At 33.6% G+C, this 24,179-nt stretch overlaps 1 protein-coding gene across 13 annotated transcripts in view; it reads right to left on the bottom strand.

Annotated features, from left to right (window-relative positions):
• Positions 1–24,179, bottom strand: part of ADGRL2 (adhesion G protein-coupled receptor L2) — a 277,269-nt gene that overhangs the window by 129,166 nt on the left and 123,924 nt on the right. The window lies entirely within an intron of this gene.

Genomic DNA, 24,179 nt, shown 5'->3' with positions numbered 1-24,179 from the left:
CTCTGCCTCTCTCTGTATCTCTCATGAATAAATAAATAATATCTTAAAAAAAAAAAAAAGCTAAGTAAAACTAGCTTTGAAGCAAAATCTATTTATTACATGAAAAGACTAGTTACCTAGTTACTATCAGAGAGGAACAGTGAAGTCCAGAGGAAGATTTAAAAAAAAAAAAAAAAAAACGGTGATAGGAACTACTAGGTGGCTAAACTAAAGTTAAGAAAATTTGTGACAAACTAAAGGGAAGCAAGTTGCTAAAGGTGTTGGCTCTTTATGGGTCAGTTGTTTTTTGACTGCGTTTATCAACAGAGATAATGCAAAAACATGGTTATCTATCCTAAAAAAGTATCTACTTTTCAAAATTTAAGCTTTTTTCTCTCATCCATCTTAGCCTCCTTTTTTAAAAATTCCTTAATAATATGTTATGATGAGTACACATTATTAATTTTCTCTTAATTTACAAACCTTGCTAGTTTTAACTTTGTCAAGTGCAATAAAATTCCAGGATAAATATAGGATCTCTTTGTTTGCAAACTGCCTTCTGCTGTACTCTACAATGACACAACTATATATAAACAGACTGATCTAAGAAAAAAAACACTAAGTCTAAATTCTTTTAGGACAAAATATCACATGATAGAAAATGTTCAAGGTCTAAATCAAACACATTCATGGGTTTATTGATAAAGAGTGATAGCATATGTTAGAAGGCATTTTTGAAGTGATACTGATAAGTATAAAATATATAATACATAAACCGATGAAATTCGTATTTCTCTGGTTAAAAGTGCATATACCAACACCTTTAAACCAACATGTGGAACTTGTCATGACATTCTAACATCTCTTATCAAGTGGTAGATAGGTTTCTTAACTGATTTAATATTATGAAAACATTAAAAATTCTTTGCAAAATTAACTATGATAAGATACTTTATCATCCTATTAAAATGTCAGTGAAATGTGCACATGTTCTAAAATTAATGAGGATATGTAGTGAAAATGAGTTAAGCAACTGGAAAATAACTGTATGCTTAAGAAAATCACCTAGCACACAGTAAAAGCAGTAATATACAAAAAAAAATCAGAAACATCAATGAATAAAAAGCAAGCACATTTTTAATGTTAGAAACAAATATACTGCTCCAGTGAAATTAGCTTTATTTCATAGTTTAGAGTCAGCATAGATACTGGCACCTTCCCAATTTAATTTAACTTTTGGTATTAGGAAATTTGGACCAAAGAAATTACCCACACCCTGACTTAGACAAAGAACCAAAATTTTAGATACCTAGAAAATTCTCCCCAAAGCACTTCTTGTGTCATGTTAACTTGTGGGACTATTTTCCAGCTAACTCAGAGACCTAAGTAACTGAAACCATACAATATTAAAAATTTACTAGAGATAGTATGCATTTAACCTATTAATGTACACTAAAATAGTCTAAAGAGCGAGCATCTTGTTTTTTTAAAATATAGAAAACTAAGTGTTTTTTTAATTAAAAAAATTCACTGAGAGGTATTCCAACAAAACTTCAGTTTGTTTGTATCAGAATTTCAAGTCCTATTTTTCTTTTTTCTTATTTTTATGATGTCTATATTTGCTTCGAATTCAATAAAATCATTAAAATACTTTATTATATATTTTTCGAAAGCCTCACACAATATGACAATCCAAATGATCAAAAAAACCCATAAACACATTGAGCATTTATCAAATAATATTTTAAATAATATTTAAATTAATTTTTGGTCATTTTTACTTAAGAGAAATTTCAAATCATGTAGAGGTTAAAGAATGAAACATTTAAAAAATACTATACAACAGAAGTAAAATACTATTGAATCAACACAAATGATTTAAACAACACAATTTCTTTCATAAAACTTAAAGAACATTTATAAACAATCATATCAGAATTAAAAGTGGCAAATGTTTTACAATCATGTGATGTTCATATTATTAAAATATTGTAAAACACAGTAACTATAATTTCTTTCCTGTCTTAAACTGTGTCAGTTATTTACAACTTGTATCGGTAGTATCTTCTCAATTGTTCTCAGTTATTACCAATATGAATGTTCATAGTTACTTAAATTCTGCACAATTAACTTCAGAGAGGTACACAGCAAAACTACTCAATCAACATTTTCCAACGATAGAAAAACAAATGACAATACACGTTATGTGACTATAAAGTCCATGGCATGGCATGGTAAAATAAGAACTCCATAGCAAGCTGAAAATAAGTCATATCAAATAGAAAGTAAGCAGTCTAAATAACAAACAGCACACTTACTCTCTATTACTTGGGGAGAGGGGGAATGTTAAATGTATGTACAGTTCATTTCATGTGTTTTTTAAGTTATGTAAATGATTTTTCTTCGAGTCTTTGTCCATTTGCTATCATTTTTAACGGGGGCTAAGATTTAACTGGCCCTTATCTAAGTAATCATCCCAAATTCTTACGATTTTTTTTTTTAAGAATTTATTCATTTACTCATGAGAGACACAGAGAGAGAAGCAGAGATATAAGCAGAGAGAGAAGCAGGCTCCCTCAGGGACTCAATCTCAGGACCCTGGGATCACGACCCGAGCCAAAGGTAGACGCTCAACCACTGAGCCACCCAAATGTCCCGAATTCTTATAATTTAAGAAATAAAATGCTAACTCAAATACTGACCCTGTTCAAGCTGGATCTCTAAAGAGGTGAGAACATGTCATGCTTCAAAAAACAGCAAAGATTAGGAAAATACCGTATTAAGTCTCATCTCTAAATAGTTTCATAATACATTTGTTCCTGCCTTAAGAGAAAGTTTATGGGAATTGGTAAAATGATGTTCATTCTTCTCAGTTACAGTTCTTCACACCACCAACCACAAAAAAACCTGCACAAAGAACTCAATAAATGTATCATTTCCTGAGTGAAAGAACAAATGACTAATAATAAATGGAATCAAGAAGTAGTAGTAGTACTACTGGCTCAATGGCATTGGTTCTATGTACTAAACGTCATTAGGTCTGGCTTTCTCCCTTCTAACATGCCATGCATAGACTTTCAAATTTTCTCCATGTAGCCTCATTTAAACCAAACTGCTTGAACCTAGGAAAAGAAGTTTCAATGGCTACAAGTAACTGCTTATAACTCAGACAGTTAAGAGTATTATAATATTTAACATTCATCCTCCCTGATCCAGTCTCATCCCCATAAGTCCAAATGTAGTCCATCTTTATCTTTACATTTCCTTATTTCCCTAGTGCAAACTACCCGCTAATTTTAATTTCCCATTTGAGATCAAACGTTTTACCATTGCCATACACGTTCACGGGCCACTTCTGAAAATATCCATATGATAGTAAAGATTTAAATGCCAGCTGTGAGAGCGAAGATTAATTGCTACATAAGCACAAAAATAATTCTTTTAAGAGGTGTATAAATGGTTATATCAATGGTATATAGCCAATAATATTTTCTTTTAAGTCACATAATGGGTTCTAAAAATTGCATTCATTTATTCAATTACGTATTAGATACTCTTACATACCAAGAACTCACAAATTTAAAATAAAAAAATAGCGGTACCTTCAAATCACAATATGATCTTCCAATTGTGTATTTATTGATTGGGAATAGAATCATCTCTGTACAGAAGCTGTCAATGGATGGTGAATTTGAAAGAACTGCCACCAGAAGGAACCATCTGTGGGCTGATAGAGGTTTTTCTACTGATGTGTCAACACAATGCCAAAATAAGTAGTCATCGTAGTTAAAAAATAAAGCTAAGTAAGATGTTTGGCACCAGAGACAAAAAGCATATGTTGAATGCCTACATCTTCCACTTTCTCAATAGGTTGCCTGGAGTCAAACAGATCCAGTGTGAGTGTGAATAGTGCATGTACATTAATCAACCTTTTAGAAGTCATTTCCTTTTTATATATATGCATTGCTTAAAATACAAATGGCTAAATCATAGGGACCATATTCTATGCAACTAGGAACATTCCAAAACTGAAAATTAAACTGGATTTTCATTATTATACAAATTAAAAATAATCAAGACTGTTAAGTCAAACAGTCCCGGTGGACAAATAAATCTCATTTTTGCATTTATTATTCATTTAATGCTGCCTAAGTCACCTATCTATGAGTAAGTTTCCTTAGGTACAAAACTGAGAAAATAATACAAACCTCAGAGAGCTGTTGAGAACATTATCCAGGACAATGAAGAGAAAAAATCTAGAACAGTCTTTGATACCTAGCAGGATCCAAGGGCAGCCATTGATTTTAGATTTAACTTAAAAGCAAAAAATTAGAGAAATTAAAAACTAGTTGTTTTTATACCTACAAAAAATGTTTTCCAAACTTTACCCATATTTATTATTTAATTATTAAGGCAAGTTTCATATTATATGCTTATTACAAATCATGAAATATTAAGGCCTTAATAATATATTTTTAATTCTGTATGTATGCTCCACTTACACATTTGTCTAAGCCTGAGCTTACCATTATTGTGTTCTTAAAGGTACCAATTGATAGAGGAAAAATGTTAGGGTTCAAAGCTGATGGCCAAGAAAGTATTCTTGAGACGTCCTTGGTGCAAAAAGGTGGTTTTATTTAAACACAGAGACAGGACCTTTGGGCAGAAAGGGCTGCACTGGGGTCATGAAGAGTGGTCAAGCTGGGAGGGGATATAAGCCTCCCTGGTATTTCAAGAACAGGTTTCCCAGATCCTGAGGAGGCTAGCTATTGTTGGAAAAGGTCATTTATTATTGTTTAGTGAACTCTCAGTCATGAGACCCTTCAGATGTGTATTGGTGGGTCATATGCTTGGAGGATGATTGCCAACATGTATCCTGGAGGGGTAGAGATAAAGGAAGTTTCTAAAGGAAATTTTATATGTTGAAGTAGATTTAGAGGATCCTGGGGGTCAGGCCTTTTGGCCCTTAGCAAGTATTAACATCGAGGCAACTGAGTTCCTAGAGAAATGTCACTCTGCCTGTTTCAAGGACTTATCAATGAGCTGTAAGTAGTAAGGAAATTTAATAATTTTCCTTCCGCCTTTGTGCCCCACAGCAGCAACTTCATTACACTGACCATACAAATTACTGATCAAATCCACTTCTCCCTTCTCCTTTTATATTTCTCATTTTAGTGAATTCATGACCCAACATGACTCCCCACATTCACCACTTACTATATCTAAATATTAATTGCCATTTTTACCAGCACTCAGTTCATTTGAACTAAAAATGCTCTGCTTATAAGCACTGCTGAGAAGACAAAGCCAATCTGACTATGAGATCCTACCAGCAAACCAGACACAGTTGATTGAATAAGACTTGGTTCCTGAATGCAAGGGCAGGCGGTCTGTGATCCCAATAAAAATGTTATGATGTGACTTCACACAAGAAGGAGCGAGGCCCATGAATTTCTCTTTCTCAAGAATCTCAATTAGGGAAACTGAGGTAATTCCAGAATTAAAAGAAAGAGGTAAAGCTATCATTGGTGGAACAAGGCTGGGTGGAGTACACTGAAGTCATCCTAAGATAAAACTGTGAGGGAGGAGAAACCATGGTAAGGCAAAGGGGAAAAAGATAAGGAAAAGACAGAGTAGACAGGAAGAAAAGCCAGCTGGTATCCTGGTATTTGGGAGAACAAGTGGATGCAAAGAGAACCCATGGCAAGTAAACAGAGTTCTAAAAACTTGCTGCTCCTGATCCTGGATGGGTGCTGGATAGACCAGTTTCCTTGGATCTTTCAGCCTCCACAGGGCAAACCAGGCAGTATGACCACCACTGAATCCCTAGGAAAGTCCAGGTTATTTTATTCCCACACATCATTTAGTTTCACTTCCTCACCACCGATAAACCTAAATAAATAACCCTATCCCTCATCGACGATTTACCAAATCTCATCATTTATTCTACCTCTGAAATCTCAACAATTCACTTCTTTTTATCTAATTTATTGAATTTTTTTTCCCACTCTCTCATTCTTTCTCACCTAGATTACCATAAAAGTCTTAAGGGAAGGGGTATAAACGGGCAGACAGCAGGATGATGCCTTCTCACAGGTAGATTTCATTTGCCACTCCTCACCTTATCGGAATTTGTGTTTTGTTTTGTTTTTTAAAGATTTTATTTATTTATTCATGGAAGACACACACACAGAGAGAGAGAGAGAGAGAGAGAGAGAGAGAGGCAGAGACACAGGCAGAGACACAGGCAGAGGGAGAAGCAGGCTCCATGCAGGGAACCCGAAGTGGGACTCGATCCCGGGTCTCCAGGATCAGGCCCTGGGCCGAAAGCAGCACCAGGGCCACCTGGGCTGCCCAGAATTTTCGTTTTGAATGAATTACCAATGTTTCAAACTGTGCAAATACATCAATCAAAATCAATTTCTGGGGTGCCCGGCTGACTCAGTCAGAAGAGTTGAGACCCCTGATCTTGGGTCATGTGTTTAAGCCCCACAATGGATGTGTGGAGATTACTTCAAAATAATATCTTAAAAGAATCAATTTCTGACTCCTGGTGAAAAAAAAAAAATCGAATCAACTGAGAAGATACATTGACAAAAATATTAAAAAAAAATGAAAAAATAATCACCTGGAGCTGAGTAGCAGCTGTCTTTTTTAAACAAGCATGCATTTTTCCAGTTTTGTTTCATTCTTTATACTCTGCCTGCTTCACTTTTCTATGTTAATTGCCTGGCCCCACAGGAACTGTTTCGACATTCCCTCTCTAAGCTTTCAATAGTCAACCCCATCCAACCCAAATAAATGCTTCCAGAATAAAACTCTATAATCACCTTTGAAATTATGCAGTAATTATCCTGTCACCTACAAGATAAAACCCTAAACTCTTTCATATGACCTATCCTATATTCTCCATCCAGTGCTATCTTTGGCTACCACCCCCTCCTTACACACACATTTGACTACCTACAATTCCCCACACTTTTTAGTGGCAATGTTTTTGCACACGCTAGTCCCTCCCTGGAATGCCTCATTTTTCTTCAGCTGCCCAGTTTTTACTCATTCAGGTATCTCTGCTAGAAAATTTCAGCCGGGTGTGCCACCTATGCACCTTTCTCTGGTTCCCTTGTAGGTGATGTAACATAACACACTTACTGCTAAGTTCATTAAAGGCAAAAACCATGCCTCCCATACAGCACAGTCCTAGCACTAAGCAGGTGTTCAATAATTACTGATGAATAAATGATTTTTTAAACGTATCATTTCTAAAAAGTAGGCATTTTTCCAATTCTACAACAAATATGAAAATGCAGACTCAAGTTAAATAATTTGCACAAGTCACATAGCTGGTAAGTAAGAGTCAGAATCTGAACTGATGGACTTTACACCAAAACTTGCTGCCCTTGAATATATACCCTTTCTCACTCCCATGGGAAACTCTGGTATAAATGTAATTTCACTACAGGGTATGTCAGTGAAAGGAAACAGAGACCAAGTCAATACAAAAGACAATAATGTCTAATCCTAAATCAAAGCTGACAGGATAAATCCTGTGAAATGTTCAGTAGTATCACTGAATTGTGACTGGCTGTCAAAATGCCATGACAACTTTCACAGTCCTAGGCAAACTAGAGGAAACTTCATAAAATCTTCATACTTTGAGCACTTAGCGCTTCATTATCTTACCATAATGGAAAAATGATTAGAAAAAGAGAAACTGGAAGAGCAATCTACAATGGAGAAGAAAATTCAATGCCCACAGTATAGGCAAAAAGACAGACCACAAACTTTTTAAGAAAAATGTTTATGACAGTCAAGAAAACACAATTAAAAGGACTAATTAAAGGATAGTTTTGTGATTCTGGTTGTTAAATCTCAAAAAAGTAACACTATCATAAATGCTTCAAGCACAAATTAATTTCAGCAATACTTAGCAATAACTTGTGATATAAATTCATAAAGTATAAAAAATTCTAAATTTTTTATATAAATTTATTTTTTATTGGCGTTCAATTTACCAACATATAGAATAACACCCAGTGCACACCATAGTACTATACTGCCCAAAAATTTCTTTTAAAAACGATAGATAAACCCCACAATTATAACATACAGTAGTAAAGTATGATCAAAAAGCTTGAAAAAACAAAAAATCACCTTTACTATTCCTTTACTAATATTTAATTTGCCTTCATTTTTTTACAATCTTTTTTACAATCTTTGAAAATTTCACTGCTTATCTGCATAGGCTGCATTATCATTAAGTTTTTTTTAAGAGACCCCAAAATAAAGCCTAATTAAATGTTTTAGTATTCTTAAAAACACCAACCCCCACTTTTTTGCCCTCACAGTATCTCAAGGCCAACAAAATACTGACAACTATTGTTTTCAGTACATTAGAGAGTAAAACCCTTGAAAGCAATAATCTTTTTTACACAGATGGATATAGATGTTTTCAGTGTTCTGTACAGCATCTTCATGCCACATAAGCACCTGCAGTCTTGTATTGTCCTGCTAGGCATTCCTAAAAACACCTGGGCAAGCTGTTTACTAAAAAAACTAGACATTGGAAAAGATGAGGGATAATTAGCAAATAGAACTATTCCTGGCACTCTCTCGACATTAGTGCAGAACGGAGCTCCAAGCCGGCACCTGGTGAAGGGAACTGCTAGATGTGATAATTCCAATTTACACATTCAGCACAACATTCTGTCTGCCTGTCAATTTGAAACAGTTTCCTATTCAGTGATAACAGATACCCCAAAAGAATGCAGTGTCGAAATGCTGACATGAATTTTTTATGCATCAACTAGACCCTCTCTCCTCTGGACTAGCTGCATCTGCCTTCTTCACTCTTGGAATGGACTGATGACAGTTGGGTACTTTTTTCAAGTACACCAACAACAAAAAATTGAAATTTAAGAGTAAAATTAAAGTATCAGATCTTCATGCAATCCTTAAACACAATCAAGAAAATAATTTAATGAAGCTGTAAAAAATTCACTGTGTAAGTGTATCTTAATTTATCTAGTACAGTACTCCTTGCCTGGCAAAATCATGAAAGTACATATTTCTACTAAATGTAGAACATTTAGTAGAACTAATATTTTTTTTCTAAATTGAGATCAAGAGAACAGAAGCAAGAATGAAAGACAAGACACACAGAGAGAGCATGTAAATCAAATATTTATTTGCAAATGCTAAATAAAAAAAATAAATAAAGAGAAACCTGAACCTAGATCCATGCAGTTTATTTTCTAGATACTTTCATATAATCATAGTTTGAAAAACATCTATGTAAAGATAATTAAGCCAAGTGTTATATTCAGGAAATTATAAATTTTAGACTATTTTCTTATTCCCTTTTTAGATGGAAAATACATCAACTATACTTATAAAGTACTACTATTTGGGTTTTTTCCCCCACATGTATACCAGATAATATTCAAAAATATATCTCCCCATAATAAAGTATACCTTCTTATTCCAGGTCATCACTTGGAGGATTATTCATTTGTTCTAATAACACAGCCACTGCTCAAGCATTTCTGGAACTCTCTCTTATATCTGCCATATGAAATGGCAACACATTCTTTTCAATTGTTTTCAGTGATGCCAAATGTTCATTTTAAGAATGAACTGATTCACTAAAATATATATCATCCAGAAATGAAGTTAATAAAATAATGCTTTGATCTGAGAGACAGCATCATTGTTATAAAATAAGAAGTGGTAATGAACTATTAGATGTGAAGCTCATCAACTAGCACTCCAGAAACCTCAGATCAGTGGTGAGCATGTCAATGAAAACCTAAGTTCTCTGAGCAAACCTTCTAATTACAAAGTATTTAAGGTTAGAATATGTAAAAGTCCAGAATAAAGTATTTTTTAGCTCACCAATCTAAGTGAAATACTTTCTTCTGCAAAAGTAATGAATATAAAAAATACCTCCCTTAGTTTCACTGTGCATTTACCTACTAGAGAATGTCATTTTCCAACATTAGAGAGACAGAAATAGGTATAAGACAGAAACAGACAGCATGTTAAATCAGACACTGATTTAAATGTTATTTAAATGAAGAGAATAAGAAATTTTGGTAATGTACAACAGTGATGACTATAGCTAACACTGCTGTATGATACACAGGGAAGTTGATAAGAGAGTAAATCCTAAGAATTCTCATCACAAGAATTTTTTTTTCCTTTTTTCTTTTCACTTTCTGTCCTTTTTACTGTATCTATATATGAAGATAGATGTTAGCTGAACCTACTGTGCTAATCATTTCAATATACAGAAATCAAATCACCAAGCTGTCCACCTTAAACTTATAGGTAATATATGTCAACTATTTTTCAATAAAACTAAAATAAATTTAAAAAGAAATGGAATGCCGGTAAATACATGTGTACACATATATAAGATAAAAACATACATACACATGCACATACATAAGTATGTGTATATTATATACATATATAATTAAAAGGCATTTTATGAACCTTTCCCCAGCAAAGCCATCACTTCTAATATGATAAGCTGTAAACACTTTAATAATAATAAAGTCATTAAGAACATATTAACCAAAACAGTAATAATTTTCAAATGTGATGTGTAAGTCTATGTAAAATGTCATTATAATTAAACACCATTATCTATCTTAAAAATAAAATTCCCTCCGACTAGAGCTAAGCTAAAATTAAAGAATTTTCTAATTACTAAGGAAATTCACAAGCCACGATCACAAGATTTTCCTAAATGACTACATTACTCATCATTTTAAGCTGATGCCTTCATAATTACTTATCCTCCAAAAGCATTTTTCTCAAACTATAGAAAGCAAATGGCAGTATCAGCTGAGTTCATCATTAGATTTCAAGAAAGCAGCTCTATTAGGGAACAGAAATCAACATTAGCTAGCTTAGATGTAGGTTATTACCATCCAGATAATTTAAAGAACTATCAAAATCATGTAAAAACTGAAGCTGCAGTCAGCAACTAGGGTTTGCTACCATTAAGACTGAAAGTATATTTAAACTCAGCTGTTAATCCCAAAGACAGCATTCCTGCAAGCTACGTACTATGCATACAGCTACATTTGCTTTTCATATTCACAAACTCATCACATTGTTTTTGGGGATAGTGAAACTGCTATACCATTAAAGAAGTATATATGTAAACCATTGCTTTCGTACTAACACACCTTAAATGCATTTCCCAACTATCTGAAATATTTTTCTAAGCACTACAGAACTATGAAAAAATATAGAAATAGGTGAAACATTTCCTCTGACCTCAAGGAATTCACTAAAACATATAAAACAGGTGTAAGAGGTGACCAAATTTTTTTTAAAAAGCCTTAAGTGAACAGAGAAAACTAAAGCACCTACAAACTGTTCTGTCGATTATGGTAGCTACTAGCCACTCATGGCTACTTAAAGTAATTAATGTAAAATAATATAAAAATGTACATGTTCAGTCACATTCGCCATGGTTCAAGTGCTCAATAACCACTTGTAGCTAGTGACTGACTCTATTAGACTGCTGCTATGTAAATTCAAAGGATTCCTATTTTTACGAGAAAAAGTATCCTAAAAGGTGCTAGTTTTTGAAAAGTATCCTAATAAACAAATGGGAACTGAACAGGTGGAAGGGTGGATTTCTTGGCATTGTTTTTAAGGGACACTTAGTAACATAGCTTGCCTGGAGCAAGGAGAGGAAAATCTCACTTTGAAATCAAAGTTCAAGTCCCTGAGCTTTATACTGTGCCTTTTAGATCTGGTTTTACTCAGTGAAAAACTCCTCGCAGAATCGACATGATTAAAGGAAATAATGCGTCAATAAGTAAAGACTTAGTGGTGAAGTGGTAAAAAGGGTCAGGAGAGAGGAAGAGAATGGATAAAGAGGACTATAAGGGTGCTAAGAAAGAGAACAGAACTGCTGGCTTTTAACTTCATTGACTGTATTAAACTAATCTTAAACACCAATAAGGCTCTACTGAAATGTTACGCCTCAGAATGGTCTGTTCATGCCAGGAAGTGGTTTTTTGGGTTTTTTGTTTGTTTGTTTTTTTGTTTTTTTTTTTTTTTTAATATTTTGCTCTAGCACACGGATTAGTAAGGAACCAAAGTGGTATCCAACACAAACAGCCATGAAGAAAGTTTACTTTGGTAAAAGTGTGCAAAATGATGGTGGAATCTTGTAGTGCAGAGAAAAAGTATTCAGGAAGGGTGAGTTAAATACTGAGTCGTCTACTGACTGCAGCACAGTGGCACACTGTCCACCATACCGTGTGTCCTTGTGCTTAGTGGCACATAGCATTTCCAACTGTCAGTGATTCCTGATCTGTGTTCCATTGAAAAGCATTCCTAAACACAGAAGTGCTAGTCATCCAAATTATTTATTTATATGTCTCTTCTAAAGCTATGTATCTGAAGCTGTCAAAAACTGTACACCAAGAATTACAAAGCAAACAGACATTACAAAGGTTTCCACTGTGACAAATTTCTCTTTCATGTTTTACTACTTTACTAAAACACGTGATCTTAAGACATATTTATATATTTATCAGTATCACAATGAAGTCAATCTTCCCAAAAGACCAAAATATCACTTAAAATTATACTCAGTACAATCTTTTTTTTTTTTTTAAAGCAAAATTACTAGAAACATTTGTTTGGACCTTGTCAGAAGGGTTTCAATTTTACATCATTACGTTTTAACTTGCCTAATCAGTTGAACAAAAGTACTTTATGTAAAATGATTCTTTTAGTTGCCTTAGCTACAAATCCCTGCAGGATACTATAATTGAAATCTACTCACGTAAGTTAGGAATAATTAGGGCCCCAAATTAAGCCAAACACAAAGTTAATTCAAACAGTCAGCTGCTGTCATTTAAATGGTTATGGAGTTTTATTGTTGCTTAACATTTCTGAATGCTTTTAAATGTACTTTGTTCTTCTAGTCTATATTTAATATTTTAGTACAAATAGAAATGGGATCAAGAAGCAAAGATTCACCAGCGTTTAGGTTGCAGTAACACTTAAACCCAGTCTTTCTCACTAAAGGTTTTCCACATGATTTTCGCTATCAGTCAATTAACAACACGGTTGAAAGAATGGAGTGACAGCTCTCAAAGGCAAGCTTTCTGGTAAATAAAGAGGGATCACAGAATGTACCCTGAGTGCCATTAATGCAGGAAAGTAAGAGCTTTTGAAAGCTAACAAGGATAGTCTCTATTTGCCTAAACTCTAAAACAAAGCAAAGGATTAAATGGGCTTCCTGTTGTAAGCAAACAAAAGAGAAAAGATAATGTCTAAACCCCATACCTGAAGGAGGGGCTCCAAAGGCATGCCTTCAACTATTTTAATGGTGACTGCTAATCAGTGTGAACTGATAAACTAAATACAGTAAAAGTTAAAATCACTGTTGCCTTATTTCAGTTTTTCAGTGTTGAGGCAGTAAATCATTTTTAGCAATGGTTTGTACTTTCAAAAAGAAACTGTGATTTTTGAAAAAATACAGGCCTGTGACTGTATAACTTCTCAAGATCATCAGAAAGTGGCAGTTAGCAAGTTTTAATACTGCTTTTAATCTGCAATGGTAATGTTAAAAAAAAAAACTAAATTTATGATTTTTTTCAGTTACAGCCATTAAGTTAAACAACGCTAAGCAATATACCTATTTTATTTTATTTTTTAAAAAGAGATTTTATTTATTTATTCATGAGAGACACACAGAGAGGCAGAGTCATAGGCAGAGGGGGAAGCAAGCAGGCTCCCTGCAGGGAGCCTAAGGCAGGCGATCCCAGGGCCCCGGATCAGGACCTGAGCTAAAAAGGCAGATGCTCCACCACTGAGCCACCCAGGTGCCCCCAGCAATATATCTTAAATTATATCTTAAATATCCTTGAGTGAAAGCCTCATGAGATAGGAAAATATACCAGTGATCTGAAGCTATATATGAAGTTCTTCGGAAAGAAAAACGGACTGGCAGTTAATTAAGTAGAGCTTGGCAGAGGGATGGTCTCTGCAGATCTTTTTTAGTTTCTTCATCAATAAATTGAAAATTTCTATAACAACTAATCTCCAAGTTGCGATACTAAGTCTATAATTTTTCAACCCTACCAAAAAATAAAAACAAAAATATTTTGACCTCTAAGATATCTACATAAAACTTTGTTGAAAATTTGCTCTTCAGTTACTTTTCAGCTGGCCTTAAAAAGCTGAAGAATCTAATAAACTTCATGAAGAAATAAATGTAATTTGTGATTTGTATTATCATAAATCTAAAGTAAATCACATCAGTAATCTATCTTTATCTCTGACAGGAAAAGTAAAAGGAGATTAGGTCCACCACTAAAAATAAATAAAATCTTTCATTATGTATAATACTGCAAAGTAGAAAAATCATTAAATAACCTTAAGCAGATAAAATATCTTTAAGCTGTTTTTGATAACCAGTTTACATTCCAGTATTCCTACCCTCTACTCTCTTATGGGGCTAACATATCAGGATATCAATGCTGAAGTGAAAATGACAACAATTCTTATTTTTTTTTAATTTCATGGACTTTGAAAAATTAGTAAAATATTAACTTTTTCCAAATAGGTTAAGAAAATACACAGTTTTGCATTACATGATGTTATAGTGTTACTTTAAGTAGTAAACACATTTGTAGTAAAATGCTATTACAAATAATGTTTCCACATAACACAATGAAAGTAGGACACACCAATGGGGAATAGAAGGAAATATTAGGGAGAAAGGGTCAGGCTGCATTGTTACTCTGGGATCTTTCAAAACAAATCATCAGATAAAAGGTCAAAAGAAAGCATATAGAATTGGATTAGGAATGTAATAAAATATAAAAATGTTCAGTAAAGTTTCAAGATAGCTTAGTTCCTTTTTTAAATATAAATTACAAAACTGAAAGCGATGTTTTTTTCTGTATTTAAACTATGCTGTTAAGGTTAGAAACAAACTTTGATTTGCATTGGTAGAATTCACTGTCCTGTAAAATTTGATCTTCTAGACTAAACATTTTAAGAACCAAAACTCCTTGATACAGATGTCCTCTCACAGACCAGCAACCTCAGCATCACCTGGGAGCTTATTAGAAACGCAGACTCTGGAGGCCCATCCTGGACTACTGAGTCGGAATATACATTTTAACAAGATCCCCAAGTGATTTATGCGTGCATTAAATTTTGAGGGACATTGTTGTAGATAAACAAGCAGATTGAAAGCATCCAGCAGGTCTTCCTTAGGTTTCTCTTTCTCCTGTACACATCTCTTCCTGACTCTTCCTCTCCCTGGATCATAATACATATTGTCTTTTCCTAGATGAGCCTCCCTGTCCTTGCGCTGGATCCTATTTCTGCCTGGAAACAAATTCAGGTATCCAACCCAGCTACTAAAAAAAGGAAATTATAAAAAGTACTTTCCTTAAACAATGAAACATGCTGCAATGTATTAATATACCTGTCTCCTTCACTCACCAACTTTTGAATTTCTGCCACCATCACCTCCCCACAGCATTGCCATGTAAAAATGGTTCTCTTAAAATCCAAGAGAGCTCTCACCCCACCCCCAGCAACAACTCCAGCCATCCTTTCTATTCCGTTCGACTGTTATGAAGTCCCTGACTCTTACAAACACATTATATTGCTTCTAATCAAAACTTGATTAGAAGATATATTTGATTATTGATTATTAGATATATTTACCACCTGGTTTAGATTTTCATACTACAAAAAAAAATGAAGAATCAAGAAAGGGAGAAAGAACAAATGATTAACACAAACATGCAAAGAGATAGGTACAAAATAGAAGTAAGACGCGTTCTATAAATAACCGGCAAAATAAATGAGAATTTTTTTTTATTTAATCTCTTTTAGATTAAACCCTTATGCCAAAAAAGCTCCATCTCTGAATCCCTTTATTTTTTTCTAGAAAATTTCTTGCATTTCTTGATACTCCAAAATTTCTAAAATGCAACCTCTATTTTTTTTTTAAAGATTTTATTTATTTATTCAGGAGAGATACAGAGAGACAGAGACAGACAGAGAGGCAGAGACACAGGTAGAGGGAGAAGCAAGCTCCACGCAGGAAGCCCGATGCGGGACTCGATCGCAGGACCCTGGGATCACGACCTGAGCCAAAAGCAGACGCTCAACTGCTGAGCCACCCGAGAAGCCCACAACCTCTATTTTTACTATGAGGTATTTTAATTATTGCTGTTATGCTTTTTACTCATTCTTCTCTCACAAAAAAATTATCTCTAAAAAATAAAGTTTATCAAACAGACTAGATACAAAAAAAAATTCATTTAAGCAGAGAAGAGCACTATTACTGGAATCAGAACAGTAACAGTGAAAAAAAAAAAAAAGAACAGTAACAGTGACATTTCATCCATAACTCATTCTGTATAGAGATACATTGTGTTTTTTCTTTTTTTTTTCTTATTGTTCATTGTCCTTTTTTTCATATGGATATGTCCCAATTTTATTTACCTTGTTAGCTAAAATCTGATTCACACTAAACAACTTAAATATTATTCACTTAATTTTAAAATAATTGACTGACAGCACTCACCTAATAACAAAATCAATTCCTAACAGATTAAAAATTTAAATTTAAGAGCTACAAGAAATATAAATGAATTTATATTTAAAATTTATATTTGAAATTTTCATTGAAAAATTAAGCAGAATAAAATGAATTATAAAGCAAACAAATGTTTTTCACAAAAAAATGACAAAAGGATATTATCAAAGAGTCTAAAAATAAGAAAAGCAATAACAACATAAACAGAAAAGCTGACAAAGGTATTGAAAAAATTTCACATCAAAATTATTACTAGCCAATACATAAATCCATGAAAACTATTTTTTCTCACAATTAGCCCCAAATTATAAATTTAATCTTCAGATACCCTTTTTTCTCATAGCAATGGGTCAATTCTTCTAAAAATTTAAAATCAATGCTGGTTAAATATGTAAGATTGATACTTTCACACACTGGTAATCAAAACAGTGGTATATCATTCAGAAAAACCAGTATGGAAGATGTCCACATGCCTGATATAATAATCAGAATTCTAGAATTCCAGTCTCAGGAAATAAGCAGATATTAAGAAAGAGATTTACACAGATATTTATTTTACTTATACTTGAAAGAAATTAAGTTCCCTTAGCCAATGAGTACAGACAGAGAATTAAACCATTTTTGACATATATATGATAAGTTACCATGCAGGTGTTAAAATCCATTATCTAAATATATAATGACATGGTAATACAAGTTATGATAATATATGAAAAAATCAGAATATAAAAGTATATGGAGGGGATCCCTGGGTGGCTCAGCGGTTTGGTACCTGCCTTCGTCCCAGGGCATGATCCTGGAGTCCCGGGATCGAGTCCCATATCAGGCTTCCTGCATGGAGCCTGCTTCTCCCTCTGCCTGTGTCTCTGCCTCTCTCTGTGGGTCTCTCATGAATAAATAAAATCTTAAAAAAAAAAAAGTATTTGGAAATAAAGAAGCTAATTTTGTTTCACACATCATAATTTTGTTTTCTCCATAATGTCAAGTATGTTGGTGGGTCGCCTCAGTTGGTGGTTCAGTTGGTTAAGTGTCTATCTGGGATCAGGTCTTGATCCCAGATCAAGCCCCACATTGGACTCCCTGCTCAGCGGAACCTGCTTCTCCCTCTCCCTTTGCCCCTTCCCAGCTCATTTGTTTGCTCTTGCTCTTGCTCACGTATGCATGCGTTCACTCTCAAATAAATAAATAAAAATCTTAAAGAAAAAAAATCACGTGTGTTGGGAAAAAAAAAGAAATGTTCCATGGTTATATCAAGATCCTACAATTATGAACAATTTTAAACGCTTACCTCAATTTCTTAATTTTTTTTATCTTTTCTTATGACAATGTACTACATTCAAAATCAGAAGAGGGGAAAAGGTACTTTTAAGAAAAAAAAAAAACAAAAACAAAAACAAAGCCCTCCAAGCAAGAATAATGGCAGACATAAAAGTCAAACTCAGTGGAGTCCCATGCTGATAAGGAGGGATTATAAATGCTGTTTTTGCTTCCTGAAGCTCGGATATGGAATTCCCTTCTCAGCCTTACATTTTAGCCAAGAGATCCCAGGGCTGAGGCTAGGTATTCTCCTGGAATCACTTCTGTCAAGTTGACAAAAGGAGTTCAAGAATAGGGTTGAAAGATGTCATGAGATATTCACTAATCCACATTGATGTCTAATACATGTAGACCGCACGGCTGTCATATGTCATTCTCTGTCATGCAGGAGGTGAAAAGAAAATAAAGAGTACCATAGGGTACCAAGCATATGTTTCAGTAAAACACTCCCTTAGTAATGTGGCAGATAAATCGGTTCTTGGAGACATACCAATTCTACATTAATAGTCAGAAGTGCTCAATCACTTGTATTATTGTATTCCCTAATATCACAACCTAAGTATATGACATATAAAAAAGTGAAAAGGTGTATTAATTCACAAAATGAAGCAAAAGATTCATCAAAACTGAAATTACTCAGTAAGGAGTAATTAACACAATTGCTGTTTGACAAAACTAAGATGTTTTACATGCTTCCTATGCTTTTAATTAAGCTACCTTTAATAATATTGTTCTTTCAAAAATATAACAATAACTGTGACAAGTGCCTAATACGGATGTAAAATCTATACTTCATGTATTTCTCTTATATGGACAAGTTTATAACCTCTTTACTTTTTGCAAAGTATTATTTCATAACAACAGATTTATTTATTTAGCATCTGATGCAGTCTTTTCTGTCAGAAAACGGAGGCTTGTAAAAATTGAACAGCCAGCAATACAATGTTATTGAGGTCTGCTCGGTGGCTGTTGTGTGTGACACACTGATTTATAGCACTTTTCCACCAGCAACAGACCCACCTGTGAATCAACACAGACCATGGATAAACAAACCTTTTCTAACACTGGAAAAGAACAAAAGAGCATGAAATAGGGTAGAGAGTAGGATGAAAAGTGGGAAGAAAGTTGCAACAATCAAGCCCTGGAATCTAATCTTCAACATATGAAATACAGCATATTTTGACACTGAGTATTGGTACATAAGATGACAAATGTATGTTCTAAACCACTTTTTTTAAAGATGCCAGTGTCTCCTAGTAAGTTTAGTCTTATTTTTTCAATTTTGAGTCATATTCTGAACAAATAAACCTTGTTCCTGAATCCTGGTAGTAATACGGTAATGCATTTGGTTTTTACAAGATAAGAAATAACATTATATAATTTGTAAATGGCATTAATATTTATATTTTAAAAACTGAATTACATCACTACCTATGCAGAGGAAAGCTGCTGCAATCAAATTACATTACACTCATATAATACAATAAAGTGTCCTAAGAGCAATATAGTTGGGTACTTTCTCAAGGAGTCAAATCACATTGATCTACACTAAACATATAAATAAAATCATTATTTAAAAAAATGCAGTTTTAAAGCAACGTTAATTTACATAATTTGTGAATTTAAAAAATAAGGTTACATTTGCTATTCAGCCAACACAGATATGCTGCACGATTCCTATTAATTTAATGAGAGTAGTGACTCCCATTAAGTTTAATAGGAGTCATATGGCCAAATCTCCACATACCTTGCTGAAAATTTACTTCCTAGCTTTCAACTAATCAGAAATATACTGAAATGAACAAAAGTAGTCAATTTTGCTAGACTGGGAAATCTGAAGTCCCTACAGTAAGTCAGTTCAGCATTTTCATAGCAATGGCCATGTAGTTATTCCCAACAAGAAAAAGAACACGGTTATCACAATGAAGAGACAAATTGAAGCAAGGGTTTAGGAGCTCTGAAAATGTAGCATTTACTCTTAAACAGAATATATGTCCTGTTTTTTTTACAGTCTGGAGCCAATTTTTCCTTTTTTTTTTTCCCCCTTCTCAATACACTGTCAAGAAAGGAGAGGGGAAATCCCTTTTTAGAGCCTTAAATTATGCCCAAGAAGCCTGATTGGAGGAATAAAAAGCCACATGAAGAGATACAGATAGTAATTCCTCCTGTAGTAATTCCTTGTAATCAACTGGTTATAACTACTTCCGGATCCTAGTGAATTATTTAATTTCTTTTCAAAAACACTTTCAAAAAGTTACTTTATATCCAATATGCATGCATCCCTACACCTCACCTCAACCACCTACACACATACGATACTACAGTGGCTAACTGTGATGCTGAGGGACATCATCCCCCAAATTTGTCAGAAATGCAATGCGTGGGTGGCACCCCAGACCTTCTCTAGGTGATTCTGATGCTCTTAAGAACCACTACAATACTTTATTCCACACCATGCTGTTTCTCTGTTGATTTTTTTCCTTCACCACCATGCTCACCCACTGCTTTTACGTACTTATTCAACTTATACTGAATCACCATCACTTGCAGCTGGAAGCCTTTTCCTGACATACATCCAACCCCCCTCTACTCTTCATCTCAATGCTTCTGTGAATATCATCCATAATGGCACTAACTAACCTATTATTACAACTATTTATTATCCTCTCTCTATTAAGACTATGACTCTCTTCAAAGATTTCTGGTATTTATGTGATGGATTTAAAGTGAGTACTTATAATTATAAGCCAGGCATCATTCTAGGCACTTGGACACACTGATGAAATAAACAAAAAACAAGTGTTGCCCCTGTGATGCTGACAATAGTGTATATGGAAATAAAATTTTATACATTTTCTAATACGTGCATATAAATAAAAGAATGAATGAATACAGGTCTGAATTATTTTAATCCTTAAGTTTAACCTTGGATAAAAAGCTACTATTCCTTCCAAATTATGATCAGTCTGAAGGAAATAGCCAAATATTATTTTTCTATAGCCAAACATTATTTTTTAGTAAGATATCATTAATACAAAAGTCATTGTAAAATATGCTTAGACAATTTAAGAGTACATTTAAAATCGGTAAGAGACTATTTCTACAACAGCATTCTTAAATTTTCTTGATATATATACAATAGGTAATACTGTATCTTGCATATCTGGCATTTATACGGGTATAACATTCTTTTTGAAATAAGGATAAATAACAATGTAATTTGAGCAGATTAAAATTTTCACTAATGAAATCTAATTAAATACTCACTGCATAAAATATTCAACCTGAAATCCATCTTAAAACCGACTTTGCTGAAGAACTGCTATTATTTGTAACTTGTCACTCGAGCAAGCCTTCACATGTCTGACTTATGCTTGCCAGGGCTCCATTATATAGCATAATTTAATTCTCTAGGACACAAAAATTCAATTTACTTTCCTACTTACTGATACATGATTCCACAGTGGTTACTCTGCTTATAAAAATTGGCCAAAAGAATCAAAGCATGCCAGTTTCTCAACAAAACTGATTTTTGAAGGGCTTGAGATTAGTTAGTTCTCTAGGAATAAAATCAATTCTAAGAAAAACTTACAAAACATTTTGAAAGTCTGATCTTTCATAATCATTTTTTATTTGGAAATTCTAAACAATTTTCAAAAATACGCAAGGGAGAACAGACTCTAAGAATAACCAAAACATTGTTCCTATTTTGCAAAAACAAGTAAATTTAACGGGTGATACTTGATTCTTAAACCCTACTTCACAGACAGAGAGAGAGATAAGCTAATTCTAACAATTAAACCTTAATTAGATTTTACTGTTGTAAAATTTAAAAATAATCTTCAGTAGTTTGTTCTAAAGAACTATGTACACAAAACATGACATATTTAGAATGTTTACCTGAACATTAAAACAAGTCCTTGCAAATGTGGAAATTTACCTCTCATCTGATGTAAAAATAAATCCAAAAGTTATGTTTGGCCTTTAAAATAATATACGAAAGTGAAACACTATTGGTAAAGAGGAAAAAATAAAAGCTCTGAAGAAGGCAAGTTCATCGCTAAATATAATACACAGGCTTGTTTTGCTTTTGTTTTAATCTTAATTAGCTGATACTACTTAAAATCCACGTCTGGTTTCTACTGCAAAGTCAGAAGACCAGCAAAACCAGGCTAAATACTGGAATGGCAACCATGGGTCCTCCGGCAAGCATTCTCCTGTCTACTGTAGACCTCCACTGGCCTATTGCACTGAAGTTATTACTTCGCCTGCTCGACCCCAGTGGGTACTTACAGTTTCTCCCCCCGCACAAGACTGGGAGCTCCTCAAGAGCAGGAACTGTGCCTAGTGCATTTCAGAATCCTAAGCACCTAGCTCAGTGTAGTCACTCAATAAATGAGAAAGGAAGAAACCACCTAGGAAACGTCATCTGAGTTGTATCTGCAAGAATCCAAAAACTAACACAAAAAGTGCTCATCTCTGTAAGATTTGAAAAGGTAACCATCATGTAAGGGCTCTGAAGAAACTTAATAGCTGAATGGTTCAATTTATAACTTCTTTCCTGTGCTCTCATACCTCACTTTGATTGGTTTTCTCTCTAGGTGATCACAGAACATTATCTGCTTTCTGGCAATAAAGGACTATCATGTCATGTAAAAGTTTTCTAAGACAAAACCATGTGGTGCTGGATCAGTATTCTAACAGTGTGCATTAACACTGTCTACTCTTACAGCTAGCTGTGTGGATTCCTCCCAGGTTCTTTTTACCCGTAGGAGGGAACTGCTTCAAAAGCAACACCCCCCTGGCCTGATGCGCCAAAAATGAAATTTCTCTTAACAGCAGATATGAATCCTGACCTGATAGGTGACACTAGAAATAAAACTGCAGTATCTCATGAAAAAGTCTCTGTTTGCTAGCCCCCCTGCTGAGTTAAGCTTCTGTGCCAGCAAAGTGGTCTCTATCTTGATTGGAAATATTTTCATTATGTGGACTAATGAGCCATTGGTCCACACCTGGAATCTTTCTTGAATGTATAAAAACATTCAAACATAACAGCAGGAATTCAGTTAGTTTTCCCTCCCAAAAAAACAGATGCAAAATTAGAGACTATACACAAGATTTTCATAACAATTCAAGCCACGGATTCATATTCTTAAACTCAGTTTCTGCTTGTTGTTTATCATTATGGTACTATTCATTCAGACATATTACATTTTACTGTTAGATCTGATGTATCTTTCAATTCTGATGCAAAGAGTAGTATCTTCTAAAAAACAGAATATTAACCCATTTGTAACTTTGAAATTTAAATCTAAGTGAACATTATTTACTTTCTGAATACAGAATTTCTTATTTTAAAATACTTCCAAATATGTTATCTATTTGAATTATATTATTAAGTTGTGTCAATATATTGAAAGCAGGGAACAGGGAAGGCAAGAAGAAAATGATGAAATATAATTCTGGAACAGCAATTCAGATAAAATTGTTTCAGCAAAATTAAAATGTTAACACATTTTAATTCTGAAGCTTATTACAAAGATGCTGAAATAATAAGCTTCTATTAGTTGACAGCACACCTCTTTGTCTCCACCTGTCATTTCATTAATAGGTATAAATGGGATCACTTAAAAGTACATAGAAAACCAGTTTTAAAATTCCAAAATATTTTCTTCAAGAATATTTAATTGGGACAAATAAAATCCATGCATTTCTCAGAGATTTTTGTATTCTTCACAGATTTTACAAGATTAATATAGTTTCACACTGAATATATAACTACCACTATCAAATAGCTATAAAATTAACATATCTTAGCTCCATATTAACTTCTGACCTGCTCTATAAAAAGCAACTGAAAGGGTGTTATTTTCACATGGAAATAATATGTAAGACTAAAGAAATAACTGATATCAAGAAATCTATACAGTAATTAATAAATGATGGTTCCGATTATTTCAGTAAGCCTCAGAAGTGCAGGTAGTTCTTTAAAATCAGACCCATCTTCAAAAAGATATATATAACATTCAAAAGGGAGAACTACAAAAAATATATTTTCCGGAAGATAAGAAAATATTTTATTTAGGAGCTTCAGAACTAAATTATGCCTCCATTTAAGAAGTAAACAAACTAAAAAACTGACACAAAATACTTACAATTTAACTGGAATAAATTTGGTCAATAAGTGTAAAATAAACACGAAAGCAAAGCTTTCATTTACTTCTCTCAGGATTATTAATGATAATATTTTACAAATTTATGTGAAACATAAATTCAGATT

This window comes from Nyctereutes procyonoides, unplaced genomic scaffold, assembly GCF_905146905.1.
Source record: "Nyctereutes procyonoides isolate TBG_1078 unplaced genomic scaffold, NYPRO_anot_genome, whole genome shotgun sequence".
Lineage (NCBI taxonomy): Eukaryota > Metazoa > Chordata > Mammalia > Carnivora > Canidae > Nyctereutes > Nyctereutes procyonoides.
Note: the sequence above shows the minus strand (reverse complement) of the source record. Positions and strands in the feature narration are given on the sequence as shown.